Source organism: Oryx dammah, unplaced genomic scaffold (assembly GCF_014754425.2).
Source record: "Oryx dammah isolate SB20612 unplaced genomic scaffold, SCBI_Odam_1.1 HiC_scaffold_19, whole genome shotgun sequence".
Lineage (NCBI taxonomy): Eukaryota > Metazoa > Chordata > Mammalia > Artiodactyla > Bovidae > Oryx > Oryx dammah.
The window spans coordinates 11,450,579-11,472,303 of NW_024070203.1; positions in this window are offsets into that span (position 1 = coordinate 11,450,579).

Consider the following 21,725-nt stretch of genomic DNA (forward strand, 5'->3'; position numbering starts at 1 on the left):
CTGTTTTTGTTTTCTTTGTAAAAATATCCAAAAGTAGAGTTACTAGATCCTACAGTATTTCTAGTTTTAATTTCTTGGGAAATTTCCATACTGTTTTCCATAGTGGTTGTACCAACTTACATCCCCACTAACAGGACACAAGGATTCCCTTTTCTCCACATCCTTTCCAACACTTGTTATTTTTGTCTTTTTGAATATAGAAATTCTGACAGGTAAAAAGTGCTATCTCAATTATGTTTCAATTTTCATCTTCCTGGTAGCAATGCTGTTGTTTGTGTGTATGTGCATGCTCAGTCATGTCTGAATCTTTGTGAACCCAAAGACTGTAGCCCCCAGGCTCCTCCGTCTATGCAATTTTCCAGGCAAAAATACTGGAATGAAATGCCATGGTTAGTGATGATATTTCTATGTCTGTTGGCCATCTATCTCTATTTCTTCTTTGGAAAAATGTCCATTTAGTTCATCTGGGCATTTTTAATTGATTTTCTTGTTTTTTGAAAGTCAAGTTATATGAATTCTTTGTCTATTTTAGATATTACCCTTTAATAGATATATTATTTGCAAATAAATGTGCTTTTTTGTGGATTTTTTTGGCTTTTTAAAAAAATTTTCTTCCTATTTACCAGTTATACACGTGTTAGTAGTTGCAGTTGAGACACTAAAACCTGTTTGATCTGTGCTACTCTTTGGGACCCAGTCAGGAACATAAAGTAATTCTCTAGCTTGTAGAAGCCCCACCCTGACCCCTGCAAAAAAAAAAAAAAGACAGATAAAGAGAATACTGTACTGAGGTAAACAGTACATGAATAGGATTAAGTGACAAGGATCTGGATCTTTTTTTCTCTTTCTATCTCCCCTGAATAGAGTACACACATTCTCTATACTTACCTTATGAAATTCCAACAGTGGAAAAATAGAAAGATGGGAAGGATATGGGAAAAACAGTTATGCCCCAGAGTGAACCTGTAGCACTATGTGATGGATAATATTAATACATCCTGACTCATGATGTTAAATAATCTGTAATAAATTAAGCTTAAATATATGTAAATCAATTTGCAAAGCAAATTCGCATGTATTTGTAAATCCATGTCAGGGAATCCAGTTTGTAGCCTTTGTACTTCCATTCATTGATTGTAACTCAGCTAATTTGCAGATTAGATTACTGAAGTAACAAAAAGCTGATTTCTCAGTAGGGAGACATCATAAATCTTTTTTCTGAGAGGGAGTGATTCCAAATCTTGGATTGGGAAAGATAAAATGTCATTGATGAAAATTAGAATGGAGAAATAGGAAATTGAAGAGAATGTTAAAAGTTTAATATATCCTAGGAAAGAAGGTAGTGATAGTAATATTTAGAATATGGCAAAGTTTTGAGAAACATTTTAGACATCCTCAAAGGACTTGACCCAATAGGGTGAAATAAGAATAATCCTTTCATATACCTTACTGAGTAGATGGAAACAGGTTGTGAGGAGTGGGGATAACAGTTTGATGTATGGTGTCTGTAGACCATCTAAGAGGCAATAATTAAATGACAACTCAACATTCAGGTTATGACCTGGATAAGAATGGTGTGCTCACTCACCTAGAGCCAGAAATCCTGGAATGTGAAGTCAATTAGCTCTTAGGAAGCATCACTACAAACAAAGCTAGTGGAGACAATGGAATTCCTGTTGAGCTACTTAAAATCTTTATATATATTTTAAAAAGATATTATTAAAGTGATGTATTCAATATGCCAGCAAATTTAGAAAATTCAGCAGTGGCCACAGGACTGGAAAAGGTCAGTTTTAATTCCAATCTCAAATAAGGGCAATGCAGTAAAATGTTCAAACTACTACACAATTGCACTCATTTCACATGATAGCAAGGTTATGTTCAAAATCCTTCAAGCTAAGTTTAAACAGTACATGAATCAAGAATTTCCAGATGCACAAGCTGGATTTAGAAAAGGTAGAGGAGCCAGAAATCAAATTGCCAATATCTGTTGGATCACTGAATAAGCAAGGGAATTCCAGGAAAAAAAAAAAAAAATCTAGTTCTTCTTCATTGACCATGCTTATGTTTTTAACCCTGTGGATTACAAGAACTGGAAAATTCTTAAAGAGAGTAACAAACCACCTTACCTGCCTCCTGAGAAACGTGTTTACAGGTCAAGAAGCAACAGTGAGAACCAGATATGGAATAACAGAATGGTTCAAAATTGGGAAAGGAATATGTCATGGTTGTATATTATCATCCTGCTTATTTAACTTATATGCAGAATGCATCATGTGAAATCCCAGATTGAGTAAAGCTCAAGTCCAATCAGGACTTCAGGGAGAAATAGCAATAACTTCATATATGCAGATGACACAACTCTAATGGCAGAGAGAGAGAGCAAAGAGGAATTAAAGAGCCTATTGATGAAGATGAAAGACGAGAGTGAAAAAGCTGGTTTAAAACTCAACATTCAAAAAAATGAAGATCATGACATCCAGTCCCATCATTTCATGGTAAATAAATGGGGAAAAATTTTGAAACTGTAATAGAGTTTATTTTCGTGGGCTCCAAAATCACTGTAGATGGTGACTGCAGCCATTAAATTAAAAGACACTTGCTCCTTGGAAATAAAACTATGACAAACTCAGATGGCATATTAAAAAGCAGAAACATTATTGACAATAAGGGTCCATATAGTCAAATCTGTGGTTTGCCCAGTAGTCATGTATCTATGCGAAAGTGGGACCCTAAAAAAGGCTGTGTGCAGAACTGATACTTTTGAATTATGGTGCTAGAGAAGACTCTTGAGAGTTCTTGTAGAGTAAGGATATCAAAAGAGTCAGTCCTAAAGATATCAACCCTGAATATTCATTGGTTGGACTGATGATGAAACTGAACATCCAATAATTTGGACACCTAATGTGAAGAGCCAACTCATTGCAAAAGACCCTGATGCTGGGAAAGACTGAAGGGGGCAACAGTGAATGAGATTGTTGGATGGCATCACTGATTCAATGGACGAGTTTGAGCAAACTCTAGGAAATTGTGAAGGACAGGGAAACCTGGTATACTGCGGTCCAGTGGGTCGCAGAGTTGGACATGATTGAGTGACTGAACAATAACAACATTCAGATCTAATTCAATGAGGGCAATGTGGAGTTATTGTCATGATGATGATAAATGACATTTATCTGGAGGTGATATGACTGGCAAGAATTTAAGGAAATTAAAAAGACAATAGACCTTAAAGCTGAAATGAAAGAAATTGAAACAGTGAAAGAAAAGAAACAAGTAGTAAACGAATAACATAGAATGTCTTGGATGCTAAAGTAGAATCAAATTTCTGGGTAGAATGATTTATTTCATCAAACCTCAAGAAGAAATCAGGATTTAAAGACAGTTTTGACTTTTTTTGTAATCATTACATTTGGTTATTTCATGAAAGCAGTTTAAGCATTACAAGTGCAAATGGTTGTCACTATTCAACGTCAACTTGGAAATTACAAATAGAAACAAATGAGTAAGGCTTTAATGGTTAAGGGTAGTAAGTAGAGGGTCAGGGTACTCTCTTTAGAATGAAAAGCCTGGATACATGATATATTAATAAATATGGAAAGATCAGTGGTCTAGTTTTAGAAAACATTATGAGCATAGCTCCCTGTGTAAAGCAAGGTCTGAGATCAGGAGTAGCGAAGAGAAAAGTGTTCTTAGATGTAAAAATGGATGATGACAATTGGGTAAACTTAAGCGAGAAGATGGGCTTCCCAGGTGGCTCAGAGGTTAAAGCGTCTGCCTGCAATGCAGGAGACCTGGGTTCGATCCCTCGGTTGGGAAGATCCCCTGGAGAAGGAAATGGCAACCCACTCCAGTATTCTTGCCTAGAGAATTCCTTGGGCAGAGGAGCCTGGTGGGCTACAGTTCACGGGGTCACAAAGAGTCGGACATGACTGAGCGACTTCACTTTCACTTTCAAGCAAGAAGATATAAAGTATAATATTTATGTCAGTGAAATAATGATTTCCAAGTTCTGTTACTATTTTATACACATATTTAATTAACAAATCAATTCACTTAAAACCAAAACATTTCAAATATGTGTACTTTTAGAATAATAATAATTTTGAAATATAAAAAAACCTTAGAATAACATTGATAGTAACTAAGGCTATTTCTTTCAGTTAAAATTTTATACAAAACCTGGAACCTAGAATATACTGTAAAGGAAAAATATATCTTTATTGAGCCAAGAAAACTTAAATTTGATTTTGATTGTAGAGGCTAGAAATCCAATTGTGGATAAATCTCTTTTGCAAACCACTTACTATAATTTAATTGTTTTGCTTTTACCATCTCTTCCTCTTTTATTTTTTTCTCAGTTTATTATTTTATTCACAAAAGTCTTTTTTTTCTGTTTTATTAAAATGATATTTCCAAGTTTAAAAATTAGTTATTTGAAACTCTCAAAAGCAGTGTTGTGTAAATTCCAGAACATTATTAAATGGACAGTTTCAGAAACATTTGAATGTGCTTTCATGAAGACTATAAACGTCTATATAATATTTATCACAGATGTGTCATGCTCATATTATTCTATATATATCATCTTATATATATAAATATATATATATTATTTATTTATATAAGAATAAATATTATATGTATATGTATTCACACACATACACAGTTATATATAAAGTTAAATTTTTCATATGTATCTTTTCACAAACTCAGATAAATACAGGGATAGAAATAGATTTTAGGAATAAATATATATGTTCACTTTGTTTTATGCTGTTATTCTCATTAGTTTTTGTTGTTTGTTTGCTTGGATTTGAGGATGTGTGGATGTGAGAGTGAGGATGATTATAGAAGAGAGTAGTCCTGGTGGACCTTTGATGGATGTATCTCATAAGCAAGAAATAAGACCTTGTGGCTTTCAACTGCCTGAGATTTGTTCAAGCAGCCTACATCAGTCTACCATGCCCCTTCAAAAAAAATGTTAACTGATCAATTTATGATGTTGCCACATAACATAATATCCAACTAAATACTCCCTTACTCAGACTTTTATATGACTTAATGAGAATTAAATCTTAGAAATTCTACCTTATCAATGATGTTGCATTTCATTGGAATATACTGTTTTACAAGCATATATAATCGCTACTAAATTTTAGTAAATTTTTAAGTTTTACCAAAATAAATTTAGTAACATTAAGAGAGATGATTCCATTATTTCTTTAGGGAAATTATCAATTTTTCAAGCTTTATTTGACTCTTTAAAAAATTAAAACATTTGACATTCTTAAGTAAAGACTATTTTTCTGACCTGGATGTGCACAGCTTTCTGGTAGTTGTGTGTCTAGCTGGGAGTAATATTTTTTCCTCCTTACCTTAGAGGCTGCACTTTGCTGAAGCAGCTTTGAAGAGATAAACCACGTTCAAAGTAAGAGAAACCCAAGTAAGATGGTAGGTGTTGCGAGAGGGCATCAGAGGGCAGATACACTGAAACCATAATCACAGAAAACTAGCCAAACTGATCACATGGACCACAGCCTTGTCTAACTCAATGAAACTAAGCCATGCCATGTGGGGCCACCCAAGATGGATGGGTCATGGTGGAGAGGTGTGAGAGAAAGTGGTCAACTGGAGAGGGAAATGGTAAACCACTTCAGTATTCTTGCCTTGGGAACCCCATGAATAGTGTGAAAAGGCCAAAAGGTAGGATACTGAAAGGGGAACTCCCCAGGTCAGTAGGTGCCCAATATGCTACTGGAGATCAGTGGAGACATAACTCCAGAAAGAATGAAGGGATGGAATCAAAGCAAAAACAACACCCAGTTTGGATGTGACTGGTGATAGAAGCAAGGTCCGATTTTGTAAATATTGCATAGGAACCTGAAATGTAGGTCCATGAATCAAGGCCAATTGGAAGTGGTCAAACAGGAGATGGCAAGAGTGAACATTGACATTCTAGGAATCATTGAACTAATATGGACTGGAATGGATGAATTTAACTCAGATGACCATTATACCTACTACTGTGGGCAGGAATCCTTTAGAAGAAACAGAGTAGCCATTATGGTCAACAAAAGAGTCTGAAATGCAGTACTTGGATGCAGTTTCAAAGATGACAGAATGATCTCTATTCGTTTCCAAGGCAAACCATTCAATATCACGGTAATCCAAGCCTATGCCCCAACCAGTAACACTGAAAAAGCAGAAGTAGAACGGATCTATGACCTACAAGACCTTTTAGAACTAACACTAAAAAAAAATGTCCTTTTCATTATAGGAGACTATAATGCAAAAATAGGAAGTCAAGAAACACCTGGAGTAACAGGCAAATTTGGCCTTGGAATATGGAATGAAGCAGGCCAAACGCTAATGGTGTTTTGCAAAGAGAAAACACTGGTCATAGCAAACACCCTCTTCCAACAACACAAGAGAAGACTCTACACATGGACATCACCAGATGGTCAGTACTGAAATCAGATTGATAAATTATTCACAGCCAAAGATGGAAAAGCTCTATACAGTCAGCAAAAACAAGACTGGGAGGTCACTGTGGCTCAGATCATGAACTCCTATTGATAAATTCAGATTTAAATTGAAGAAAGTGGGGAAAACCACTAGACCATTCAGGTACGACCTAAATCAAATCCCTTATGATTATACAGTGAAAGCAAGAAGTAGATTTAAGACACTAGATCTGAGAGAGTGCCTGAAGAATTATGGACGGAGGTTCATGACATTGTACAGGAGACAGGAATCAAGACCATCCCCATAGAAAAGACATGCAAAAAAGCAACATGGCTGTCTGAGGAGGCCTTACAAATAGCTGTGAAAAGAAAATAAGTAAAAAGCAAAGGAGAAAAGGAAAGATATAAGCATCTGAATGCAGAGTTCCAAAGAATAGCAAGGAGAGATAAGAAAGCCTTCCTCAGCAATGGATGCAAAAAAAAATAGAGGAAAACAACTGAATGAGAAAGACAAGAGATCTCTTCAAGAAAATAAAAGCTATCAAGGGAACATTTCATGCCAAGATGGGCCCAATTGAGTATAGAAACAGCATGGACCTAACAGAAGCAGAAGATATTAAGAAGAGGTGGCAAGAATACAAAGAACTGTATAATAAAGAGCTTCATGACCAAGATAATCACGATGGTGTGATCACTCACTTACAGCCAGACATCCTGGAATGTTAAGTCAAGTGGGCCTTAGGAAGCACCACCATAAACAAAGTTAGTGGAAGTGATGGAATTCCAGTTGAGCTATTTCAAATCCTAAAAGATGATGCTGTGAAAGTGCTGCACTCAATATGCAAGCAAATTTGGAAAACTCAGCAGTGGCCACAGGATTGGAAAAGGTCAGTTTTCATTCCAATCCCAAAGAAAGACAATGCCAAAGAATGCTTAAACTACCGCACAATTGCATTCATCTCACATGCTAGCAAAGTAATGCTCAAAATTCTCCAAGCCAGGCTTCGGCAATATGTGAACTGCAAACTTCCAGATGTTCAAGCTGGTTTTAGAAAAGGCAGAGGAACCAGAGATCAAATTGCCAACATCTGCTGGATCATGGAAAAGGCAAGAGAGTTCCAGAAAAAATATCTATTTCTGCTTTATTGACTATGCCAAAGCCTTTGACTGTGTGGATCACAATAAACTGTGGACAATTCTGAAAGAGATTGGAATACCAGATCACTTGACCTATCTCTTGAGAAATCTGTATGCAGGTCAGGAAGCAACAGTTAGAACTGGACATGGAACAACAGACTGGTTCCAAATAATCAAAGAAGTCCGTCAAGGCTGTATATTGTCACCCTGCTTATTTAACTTCTATGCAGAGTACTTCATGAGAAACCCTGGGCTGGAAGAAGTACAAGCTAGAATCAAGATCACCAGGAGAAATATCAATAACCTCAGATATGCAGATGACACCATCCTTATGGCAGAAAGTGAAGAGGAACTAAAAAGCTCTTGATGAAAGTGAAAGAGGAGAGTGAAAAAGTTGGCTTAAAGCTCAACATTCAGAAAACTAAGATCATGGCATCCGGTTTCATCACTTCATGGGAAATAAATGGGAAAACAGTGAAAACAGAGTCAAACTCTATTTGTGGGGGCTCCAAAATCACTGCAGATAGTGATTGCAGCCATGAAATTAAAAGACACTTACTCCTTGGAAGGAAAGTGGTGACTATTCTAGACAGCATATTGAAAAGTAGAGATATTACTTTGCCAACAAAGGTCCGTCTAGTCAAGGCTATGGTTTTTCCAGTAGTCATGTATGGATGTGAGAGTTGTACTGTGAAGAAAGCTGATCACAGGATAATTGATGCTTTTGAACTGTGGTGTTGGAGAAGACTCTTGAGAATCCCTTGGAGACTTGCAAGGAGTCTCCTTGCAAGGAGAGCCAGCTAATCCATTCTAAAGAAGATCAGTCCTGGATGTTCATTGGAAGGACTGATGCTGAAGCTGAAACTCCAATACTTTGGCCACCTCATGCGAACGTTGACTAATTGGAAAAGATCCTGATTTGGGAGGGATTTGGGGCAGGAGGAGAAGGGGATAATAGAGGATGAGATGGCTGAATGGCATCACCAACTCGATGGACATGAGTTTGAATGATCTCCAGGAGTAGGTGATGGACAGGGAGGCCTGGCTTGCTGCAGTTCATGGGGTGGCAAAGAGTCGGATACGACTGAACTGAATCTTTGTTCCTATCAGAAAATGTTTAGAGCACATAGCTGTACTCAAAACATGAAGGAGGTTCTCAAGCCAGACTACTTTGGGTATGAATTCAAATTCCTTATATATCAAGTGTGTGACCCTTGGCAAATTACTCAACCTTATTAAAATTGTTTTCATTTGTAAAATAAAAATAAGAATAACACCTCTTTCTGTGCACTATTCTGAGAATTAAATTTGATAATATATACAGAGGAGTAAATATGTGCCACAGACTAATTATAGTTTAAGAGTAACTGTAGGTTTGTCATGCAGATGAAATAAACAAGTGTACATTATTTCATTAAATTCACTAATTAATGAGAGGACCTATCATGAAGATGATGACTAGTTCACAGAACATTTGAAAAGCTATGTATTTCTTGGAAGCTAATAAAGGCATTTGAGTTAATATTATTAGATTAGATACAAATTAAGTTACTGTCCAAAAAAACAATAAATAATAAAACTTTGATGGTATTTTCTATTTTCAATGAACAGAAAATACTTGCATCTTTACTGGACAAAAGTTTACATACCACCTAGATCTGTGATTTTTTGTTAATACTCTTAATGGATACAAGGAATTTAACTCACTCTATAGGATGCTGTTGGGGTCCCCCTCACACACAATGATGCTTCCACTTCAACTTGCAATAGCTTATCTGGCTTGCCTGCATTTTTATCTAAGAGACTGAGGGCTTTCAGAAACTTCCTCCCTGCAAGGCAGAACAGAAATTCTGGAGGATTAACACTCTTCCCCTTCTCAGCATCTCCCCAATCCATCATGACGCTCATGAAAACAACTGATATGATATTGGGTGTAAACATTCATCTTTCTCACCCCATCAGGTGGGGTATTCTTGAAATGTATTTTTCAAGGTTAACTAGAGTTTTACCAGGGAAGAAATCCTATTCTCCCACTTTAATAATTAATCTAACAATGAAAATGTAATTTCTTGTATTCTCTTCCCTCCATCAACTTACTCAACTTTAGGTGTATTCTACATCTCCCCAAAAAATACTTCCAGTGAAACTCAGCAGCTGTTTCCACAGTATCCTGACCAAAACCCCCAAACTCTGGAAAAATCCTCAGGGCCTATCATATCTTCCATCAACCAGTCCACTTTGCAGGGCCAGCTGACTAAGCACCTGTGTGTCTGAGCAAAACCTGCTGTTCCAGAGTGATTGATCCCCTGCCCATTCTCCAATGAACAGGCATAGGGAAACATCTCCCCATTTCCGACCACACACGTTGCGTCTAATCTTCCATTAGACACCTTCACAGATTGTGCTGGCAATTATTGTTTTGTGTGAATTCTGGTTTTCTCTTCTTATTTGATTATAGCCTCTGCTAGGATAATGTCTGTTCTATTCATCATTGTAGAGAATCTAGCACAGTGTCTCATATATAATAAGTAATTGACAAATATTATTTGGATATTTTCCAGTAAATAAACAACAGGAAATAGAAGCAAATACAACAGTAGTGTTATCAAGGTGTCAAAGAGCTGAAGACAACCTTAGACTTCTGACCACACAAATTTATGAACCATCATCTACTTTCATTTCCATGTACAAATTTTTTTATACAGATTATATCTTTTATCGTATATATATATTTTTTTTTAAATAAAATAGAAGCCAACTGACAGAGATTTTGAAGAAGCCAGTTAAGTTGATCATTAACATTTTTCCTTTTCAATTTAAGTTGTGAAAAACAGAACAGATATTCCCATAGCCCTGGATTGGCAAATCATATTCCTAGAATCTCTGTGCAGAGGTCATCTTGAGTTAAATACACAATCTAGGTATTTTCAAGGTGTCACGTCCCTGATTATTCTTTTCTATTTTATGGGCAGATAATATGTCACCAAATTTGGAAAACTCAGCAGTGGCCACAGGACTGGAAAAGGTCAGTTTTTATTCCAATCCCAAAGAAAGGCAATGCCAAAGAATGCTCAAACTACTGCACAATTGCACTCATCTCACACGCTAGTAAAGTAATGCTCAAAATTCTTCAAGTCAGGCTTCAGCAATACGTGAACCGTGAACTTCCATATGTTCAAGCTGGTTTTAGAAAAGGCAGAGGAAAAAGAGATTAAATAGCCAACATCTGCTGTATCATCAAAAAACCAAGGGAGTTCCAGAAAAGCATCTATTTCTGCTTTATTGAATATGCCAAAGCATTTGACTGTGTGGATCATAATAAACTGTGGAAAATTCTGAAAGAGATGGAAATACCAGACCACCTGACCTGCCTCTTGAGAAACCTATATGCAGATCAGGAAGCAACAGTTAGAACTGGACATGGAACAACAGACTGGTTCCAAAGGAGTACGTCAAGGCTGTATATTGTCACCCTGCTTATTTAATTTCTATGCAGAGTACATCATTAGAAACACTGGGCTGGAAGAAGCACAAGCTGGAATCAAGATTGACAGGAGAAATATCAATAACCTCAGATATGTAGATGACACCACCCTTATGGCAGAAAGTGAAGAGGAACTAAAAAGCCTCTTGATGAAAGTAAAGGAGGAGAGTGAAAAAGTTGGCTTAAAGCTCAACATTCAGAAAACGAAGATCATGGCATCTGGTCCCATCATTTCATGGGAAATAGATGAGGTAACAGTGGAAACAGTGTCAGACTTTATTTTGGGGGGCTCCAAAATCACTGCAGATGGTGATTGCAGCCATGAAATTAAAAATGCTTACTCCTTGGAAGGAAAGTTATGACTAACCTAGATAGCATATTGAAAAGTAGAGATATTATTTTGCCAACAAAGGTCCATCTAGTCAAGGCTATGGTTTTTCCAGTAGTCATGTATGGATGTGAGATTTGGACTGTGAAGAAAGCTAAGCACTGAAGTCCCATCACTTCATGGGAAATAGATGGGGAAACAGTAAAAATAGTGTCAGGTTTTTTTTTTTTTTTTTTTTGGGGGGGGGCCTCCAAAATCACTGCAGATGGTGACTGCATCCATGAAATTAAAAGATGCTTACTCCTTGGAAGAAAAGTTATGACCAACCTAGATAGCCTATTCAAAAGCAGAAACATTACTCTGCCGACTAAGGTCCATCTAGTCAAAGCTATGGTTTTTCCCATGGTCATGTATGGATGTGAGAGTTGGACTGTGAAGAAGGCTGAGTGTGGAAGAATTGATGCTTTTGAACTGTGGTGTTGGAGAAGACTCTTGAGAGTCCCTTGGACTGCAAGGAGATCCATTCTGAAGGAGATTAACCCTGCGATTTCTTTGGAAGGAATGATGCTAAAGCTGAAGCTCTAGTACTTTGGTCACCTCATGCAAAGAGCTGACTCATTGGAAAAGACTCTGATGCTGGGAGGGATTGGGGGCAGGAGAAGAAGGGGACGACCGAGGATGAGATGGCTTGATAGCATCACAGACTCGATGGACGTGAGTCTGAGTGAACTCTGGGAGTTGGTGATGGACAGGGAGGCCTGGCGTGCTGCGATTCATGGGGTCGCAAAGAGTACGACACGACTGAGTGACTGAACTGAACTGAACTGAACTGAAGAATTGATGCTTTTGAACTGTGGTGTTGGAGAAGACTCTTGAGACTCCCTTGGACTGAAAGGAGATCCAACCAGTCCATTCTAAAGGAGATCAGTCCTGGGTGTTCTTTGGAAGGAATGATGCTGAAGCTGAAACTGCAGTACTTTGGCACCTCATGCGAAGAGTTGATTCATTGGAAAAGACTCTGATGCTGGGAGGGACTGGGGGCAGGAGGAGAAGGGGACGACAGAGGATGCAATGGCTGAATGGCATCACCGACTTGATGGACATGAGTCTTAGTGAACTCCGGGAGTTGGTGATGGACAGTGAGGCCTGGAGTGCTTCAATTCATAGAGTCACAAAGTGTCAGACACGACTGAGCGACTGAACTGAACTGAACTGTATGAATGTATTACTTCAGTGCAGGGGATTCCTAAACATTGTTTTTGCTTTTTTCTCCAAAAACGTTCATAGAGATTTTTAATTAAGATATATTCACTTTATAACTGAAAAGTTTATTCTACTTGGGGGCTTATATAAAATGAAAATAGTAAAAAATATATTTGTATAATGCTAAAAATTAACAATTTTTAAAGTCACAATAGTGATCAAGAATTTATGTATAATACAAATATCTGAAAATGAGAACTTTCATAAAGTTTCTGAAAATGGCTCTTAGTCACCTTCTAAGACCTGCCTTAAAGTTTTGTTGGCATGTTTTAATTCTATTTCAAAATACATGTCTTTGCTTTTCATTCATTGAGTATATTCGTAGCATTTTTTTCATCTGGGTGTTTTCCAGGGATAGGCCTCTTTCAATTTACAGATAGAAAGCAATGTGTCTCCCTTAAATTTATATGGTGAAGTGTTAATCTTTGGAATGTGACTGCATTTGAAGGTAAGACATTTAAAGAAGTATTAAGGTAAAATGAGATCATATGAGTGAGACCTATTGTAATATGACTGATGTCTTTACAAGCAGAGGAGCCGAGGACACAGAAGGAAAATCACATGAAGATACTGGAAGAGGACAGCTTAGTACAAGCCAATGAGAGAGTCCTCAGAAGAAATCAACCCTGCTGACACCTTTGTCTTGAACATCTAGATTCCAGAATTGTGAGGAAATGGATTTCTGTATTTTAAGCCACACCGTCTGCATTACTTTTTTTTGCCCTGGCAAACAACATGGGCAGGCCAAAAAATGTGAACAAGAAAGAAAATTCCAGCAGCTACCAAGGCTCTGATAAAAACATAAAATCATTTAAGACAAATTAGTGGACTTAAATACATTGGTAATAAGAGAACATTAAATGGCACTTGGTAGGGAACTAAGAACACTTGCATCATGTTCTTAACATCCCTAAAAATTCAAGAGCGAAAGATGTGTTCAGAGAAAATTGCTTGAAAAAAATGAGCTCAATTTTACTTTGAGGCTATGGCTTTAAACTCCCATCCCCAATACAAAGTATTTAATGGCAGAAGGTGTCAAGGAGAATGTTTTGGGCCCAAGGTAAAGATGATAGTCTAAAAAACATACAGGCTGTATAGCCTGCTCCTTCTAAGGATCTCTCAAATGTGAAAGTTAAAGAGAACATGAAAATTGGAGGGAATTTCCTTGAGGCCAGGCAGAAACTGCTTCTTGTGGAGGAAGAGTAGCCAGTTACATGATATTTAACAGATTGTAATAATTATAATTAAAACAGGAAATATTTATTGAGTTTGATGAATATCTAAGTTTTCTAATTTCTGCATTTTGTTATAAACCCACAGTTGACATTCTCGCTATTTCAGATATAATAGAGAATCTGGTTAGAACTTCTGTAGATACACAATATGGACCTGTCTATAACTAAATTCTATTTTAAAAAGAAGCAGATTCTGCTAGAAGTTTGTCCCTAAATGTATATTTGCATTAACATTTGTAAAGCACTTACACATATTGTGTTCTCAGAGCAAACTGTACTCAATATTAGAAATAAAAATGGAAACATAATACAGTTACTTCATGGCAAAGAGGTTTATAGAATTCATGCAATAGTTCTTGCTACCCCTCTTTTGGATCAATGTGACTCTAACATGAAAATCAGTTTCTGTAATTGGAGCACAAATTTGTTCTTTCTCCACTCAGTTTTCTAATAATATAAGTACAAACTAGAAAGAAATGTACAGTTTGGTAAATAGGTCGAAGTTAGAATAGCTAATCAGCATTTTAATAAGTCTAATAGAAGCCTAGGTTCCCTGGGAGAAATAAGTTACCTGGCTATCAACAAGCCAAAATGTATGTCTTAAAGTTCAACTTATGCAGTGATTTATTAATTATGAGATGATTTAGGTTGATGAGTGACCAGTTACATTTAATTTACTTTTATTACATCATGGAAAATTATAGAAGTATCTATGTCTTATGTTGGAGAATCCCCACCATATTGGCTTTATCATTAATAGCAACAATGTTACTCACAATTAAAATCATATTGGCTTTATCATATTGGCTTTATCATTAATAACAACAAGGTTACTCACAATTAAAATCATTTCAAAAATTTCTGATTCCATACTGAACTAGAATATACAAATATAATCAAATATTACCTTAAAATTAAACCCCATATAACAGTTATTGAGAGAGAAATATATGTTATACATTTCCATTTCTCTGCTCTGCCTTGTGGTAGGATGAAAAAAATGCCATGATTCAGACTCTGTATTTTGGTTTAATCATATGAATAAAAACAAATAAATTAGAGAAGTACAACAATTTTCAAAATATATTATATACCATTAATTAAGTATAAGGGATCTCTTTTCCCCTTCAGTATTTATTATTTAGTGCTAATCTTTCAAATTTTGCTGCTGTAGGAATGTGTTGAAACTTAAAAAGTCCCTTTGAATATTAATCCCATCTCAAACATACCTATATTACATACCATATTGAGGAATCAGGAATCCATCTCTTGACAACTTGCAAAAAAGATAATATAAATACAAAGCAAATTAACTTAAGAAGATAAAAAATAAAATAAAATAAAAATCTAACCAAAGATATGGGACCCCTTGAAATTCACCACATTTCTGTTGGGGAATTGCTTCAATCACACTCTATGCCTGTGGAGATTGAACAGAGTTAGGTTGCTTAAAATTAAGGAAGAGAAATTCAATAAGAAAATCAATAACAGGACCATTTAAAGGATAGTCTTTTATATATGAAATATTAATAGAGACATTTGGAAATCTGAGGAAATTTTAATTTCATTAAAGTATCTTTAGTCAAAGGAGAAATAAATGATTCAATAAGACATTATGGTGTATGTTGAGGATGGGGGCATGACAGAAACCACAAAACATCATTTTTAAAGTGTTTCTGTGAAAGTTCAGATAAACTTTTGGAATATATATATATTTTAATGTTTAAAATAAATATTTTTTTTTCCTGGTCCCCTTTAAACTTGGCTTTGTTTTATATTGTATAGCCTCCTGAGAACCTTCATTTAATGTATATATATGGCTCCCCAGGTGACACTAGTGGTAAAGAATTTGCACACCAATGCAGGAGACACAAGAGACACCAGTACAACCCCTGACTTAGGAAGAACTCCTAGAGAAGGGAATGGCAACCCACTACAGTATTCTTGCTTGGGAAATTCTATGGAGAGAGGAGCCTGGTGGTCTACAGTAAGTGGGGTCACAAAGGGTCAGACATGACTGAGCACACACACACACACACACACACACATAAAGTTCAGTTGCCTAGTCACATCCGGCCCTTTGCAACCCCATGGATTGCAGCATGCCAGGCCTCCCTGTCCATCACCAACTCCCAGAGCTTGCTCAAACTCATGTCCATCAAGTTAGTGATGACATTCAACCATCTTATCCTCTGTCATCCCCTTCTACTGCTTTCAATCTTTCCCAGCATCAGGATATTTTCCAATAGGTCAGTCCTTCACATTAGGTGGCCAATGTATTGGAGTTTCAACTTCAACATCAGCCCTTCCAATGAATATTCAGGACTGATTTCCTTTAGGATTGACTAGTTTGATCTCTTTGCAGTCCAAGGAACTCTCGAAAGTCTTCTCCAACACCACAGTTGAAAAATCAATTCTTCAGCGCTCAGATATCTTTATGTTCCAACTGTCACATCTATATATGACTACTGGAAAAACCATAGCTTTGACTAGACAGATTTTTTGTTGGCAAAGTAATGTCTCTGCTTTTTAATATGCTGTCTAGGTTGGTCATAGCTTTTCTTCCAATGAGCAAATGTCTTTTAATTTCATGGCTACAGTCACTACAGTGATTTTAGAGCCCCCCAAAATATATGTCACTGTTTCCATCGTTTCCCTACCTATTTGCCATGAAGTGATGTGATTGGATTCCATGACCTTGATTTTTTTGAATGTGAGTTTTAAGCTTGCTTTTTCACTCCCCCTTTTCACCTTTATCAGGAGGCTCCTTAGTTCTTCTTTGCTTTCTGCCTTAAGGCTGATGTCATCTACCTATCTGAGGTTATTGATATTTCTCCCAGAAATCTTGATTCCAACCTGTGCTTCATCCAGCCTGGCAGTTCTCATGATGTACTCTGCATATAAGTTAAATAAGCAGGGTGACAATATACAGCCTTGATGTACTCCTTTCCCAATTTGGAACCAGTCCCTTTTTCCATGTTCAGTTCTAACTGTTGTTTCTTGACATGCATACAAGTTTCTCAGGAGGCAGGTAAGGTGATTTCATATTCTCACCTGTTTAAGAATTTTCCGCAGCTTGTGTGATCCACACTGTCAAAGGCTTTAGCATAGTCAATAAAGAAGAAGTAGATGTTCTTCTGGAATTCTCTTGCTTTTTCTATGATCCAATGGATGTTGCTAATTTGATCTCTGGTTCCTCTGCCTTTTCTAAATCCAACTTGAACATCTGGAAGCTCTTGGTTCATATACGGTTGAAGCCTAGCTTGGAGAATTCTGAGCATTATTTTGCTAGCATGTGAAATTAGTGCAACTGTGTGGTAGACTGTGTAAAAAGGGTCATACTTCCAGCTTTAAATCTCACTTACACAATTCACTAAAGTCAGATATAACTGAGTGACTAAGCATACATGCATGCAATTTGCCAGTGCCATGACCTTAGAGACGTAACTGGTGAATACATTCTCAGTGTATTAGCTATTATAAAAGTTATTATCCAAAACTATAAAATGTTCTGAACCTTGCATTATTTTATACTTTTTCACCAGCATTACCCAGACTACCCTCACACATTATACATCAGTCATTATAACTATTTGCAATAATGTAGGCACTCAGTCAAGATGTAACTCTCATGAACACTACTCTTTAATCAATGTTTGTAGATCCTTTATAAGTTCTTGGACAATGGATTGACAATTGACATCTAAGGGTCTTGTATAATATAACCCTAACGAAAAGTATGAAAAGGAATTATATGAGCAGACACATATAATAATGTCAATTTCTATATTAGTTTCCTAGGGATTATGTAACAAATTATCCAAGTTGGGTGGCTTAAAACAACAGAAATTTATTTAGTGATAGCTGTGGAGATCTGAAATCTAAAATCAAGGTGTCAGCAAGACCACACCCTCTGGATGAGGTAAAGACATTAGTATAAACAATGCATTCTACATATACAGGTGTATATGTACATTTTATATATATATATATATATATGAGTGTGTGTATGTATATATATGTATATGTGTATATATATATATATATATATATACATACATACAAAAAGTGAAAATGTTAGTTGCTCAGTCATGTCCTACTGTTTGTGAGCCCATGGACTATAGCCTGCAAGTCTCCTCTGTCCATGGAATTCTCCAGGCAAGAATACTGGAGTGAGGAGGAGCTTATATCTTTACTTGAAAACCAAATTTAGATTTCTTATCTTTGACTTTTTATAATTTAAACTCAGCAGTTTCATGTAAATATGGTGCCCAATGTACAACAGTTTGATTTAATGATTTTTTGATCATGCAAAAGTCATACACATTCAATAGAAACCACACTCAAAGTTTTAATATTGATCTTTTCCCATATGGGGCTGGGCTTCCCAGGTAGCCTAGTGGTAAAGAAAACTCTGCAGTGCTGCAGACTGAGGAGAGGTGGGTTCAGTCACTTAGTGAGGAAGATCCCCTGGAGAAGGAAATGACTACCCACTCCAGTAAACTTGACTAGGAAAGCTCATAGATACAGGAGACTGGCAGGCTACAGTCCATGGGGTTGCAAAGAGTCAGACATGACTGAGTGCCTGAGTATGAATGCACACATATGGGGCTATCCATGTGGGGTACATAAACTCTCATAGTGAGCAGTGGCAGTGAGCACAAATACACACACACACACACACACATATATATATATATATATAATAATGTATATATATGTGTGTGTGTGTGTGTGTGTAGCTTTTGAAAGATCTTCCATGTTGCAAGTATTCCATTCAGTAAATATGTAACTGTCATTAACATTGAATATTTCATGTATTATTACATATACATTTTGTGTGTATATATTTAACAATCCTACTCTTATAGCACCCAAAAGCTCTTTACACTCCCTGGCTTGGGGCTGTGTGGGAACAAGCATAGCCTTCTTTTCTGTATCCCTGTGGCTCCTCTTTCTAAGGACATTTGACTTTGGATTTAGGAGGACCTTACCCAATAAATTCACTGTGAAGTCATATCAAGACCCTTAACTTGATAGCATCTGCAAAGACCTTTTTGTCCAAATATGGCCATATTCACAGGCACTGAGTGATAGAAGTTAGGCACACAGTTTTGGGATCACAGTTCACCCCTTTATATCCTCTCAAAGGAGATTCACAGCTACATGTTTTTGGAGTTCTGAAAATACATCTGAAGGAGAGACTTCCAAGGTGAAATCAAACCAAGGATGAACACAAGCAGTATTTTAAATATTCTGTATCACTTTCAATTACATGCTTAATTTAAAATAAATTTTAATAAATTTATGTAAATATGATCAGGTTTGGGGCTAAATGAGATCACTAAGCAATCATTATATAATTAAATATTTGTGAAATAACTGTATATAATTATCAAACTTGCCCCTATCTTTACAAGTTTACTGACAGTGTTTAATCAACTTTAGTCAATGTTTTATATAGTACATGCACAGGTATTTTAATAGTACATATACATATGCATGCATGCAAATATAGATATATCCCAAGCTATTGATACATATGTTTAAAGTAGAATGGAAACAGTAAAATCTACAGTGACTTTAGCTCTATGATGCTTGAATCTTTGTTTTCCCACTTTCTTTGTGGTTGTTGTTATTTTTAAATCAATTGGCTTTTATTTCACTGAAAATATTGATAGTGAGTGAAGTAAGTGAAGTCGCTCAGTCGTGTCCGACTCTTTGCTACCCCGTGGACTGTAGCCTGCCAGGCTCTTCCGTCCATGGGATTCTCCAGGCATGAATACTGGAGTGGGTTGCCATTTCCTTCTCCAGGGGGTCTTCCCAACCCAGGGATCGAACCCAGGTCTCCAGCACTGGAGGCAGACGCTTTAACCTCTGAGCCACCATGGAAGAACTCGAAAATGCTGATAGATATACATTAAATTAACACTTATAGATCAATTATCAGTTCAGTTCAGTTCAGTTCATTTCAGTCGCTCAGTCGTGTCTAACTCTTTGCAACCCCATGAATCACAGCACGCCAGGGCTCCCTGTAAATCACCAACTCCCAGAGTTTACTCAAACTCATGTCCATCAAGTTGGTGAGCCATCCAACTATCTCATCCTCTGTGGTCCCCTTCTCTTCCTGCCCCCCAATCCCTCCCAGAATCAGAGTCTTTTCCAATGAGTCAACTCTGCATGAGGTGGCCTAAGTATTGGAGCTTCAGCTTTAGCATTAGTCCTTCCAATGAACACCCAGCTGGTTAATGTGGTGTATTACATTGATTGATTTGTGGACATTGAAGAATCCTTGCATCCCTGGGATAAAGCCCATTGGTCATGGTGTATGATCTTTTTAATGCATTGTTGGATTCTGATTGCTAGAATTTTGTTAAGGATTTTTGCATCTATGTTCATCAGTGATATTGGCCTGTAGTTTTCTTTTTTTTGTGGCATCTTTGTCAGGTTTTGGTATTAGGGTGATGGTGGCCTAATAGAATGAGTTTGGAAGTTTACCTTCCTCTGCAATTTTCTGGAAGAGTTTGTAGGATAGGTGTTAGCTCTTCTCTAAATTTTTGGTTGAATTCAGCTGTGAAGGCGTCTGGACCTGGGCTTTTGTTTGCTGGAAGATTTCTGATTACAGTTTCAATTTCCATGCTTGTGATGGGTCTGTTAAGATTTTCTATTTCTTCCTCGTTCAGTTTTGGAAAGTTGTACTTTTCTAAGAATTTGTCTTCCATGTTGTGCATTTTATTGGCATATAGTTGCTGATAGTAGTCTCTTATGATCCTTTGTATTTTTGTGTTGTCTGTTGTGATCCCTCCATTTTCATTTCTAATTTTATTGATTTGATTTTTCTCCCTTTGTTTCTTGATGAGTCTGGCTAATGGTTTGTCAATTTTATTTATACTCTCAAAGAACCAGCTTTTGGCTTTGTTGATTTTTGCTATGGTCTCTTTTGTTTCTTTTGCATTTATTTCTGCCCCAGTTTTTAAAATTTATTTCCTTCTAACCCTGGGGTTCTTCATTTCTTCCTTTTCAAGTTGCTTTAGGTGTAGAGTTAGGTTATTTATTTGACTTTTTTCTTGTTTCTTGAGGTATGCCTGTATTGCTATGAACCTTCCCCTTAGCACTGCTTTTACATTGTCCCACAGGTTTTGGATTTTTGTGTTTTCATGTTCATTCATTTCTATGCATATTTTTATTTCTTTTTTGATTTCTTCTGTGACTTGTTGGTTATTCAGCAGCATGTTGTTCAACATCCATATGGTGGAATTTTTAATAGTTTTTCTGTAATTGAGATCAACTCTTATTGCATTGTGGTCAGCAAAGATGCTTGGAATTTCTTTTTTTTTTTTTTTTTATTAATTTCCCAAGGCTAGATTTATGGCCCAGGATGTGATCTATCCTGGAGAAAGTTCCGTGTGCGCTCAAGAAAAAGGTGAAATTCATTGTTTTGGGGTGAAATGTCTTATAGATATCAATTAGGTTTAACTGGTCTATCATATCATTTAAAGTTTGTGTTTCTTTGTTAATTTTCTGTTTAGTTGAGCTATCCATAAGTGTGAGTGGGATATTAAAATCTCCCACTATTATTGTATTATTGTTAATCTCCCCTTTCCTTATTGTTAGCATTTGTCTTACATATTTCAGTGCTCCTATGTTGGGTGTATATATATATTTATAATTGTTAAATCTTCTGGGATTGATCCTTTGATCATTATGTAGTGTCCTTCTTTATCTCTTTTCACAGCCTTTGTTTTATTTTTTTTATTTTTTTTTAATTTAAAAAGCTCTTTTATTATGTTTATAAGACTTTAAAACATACA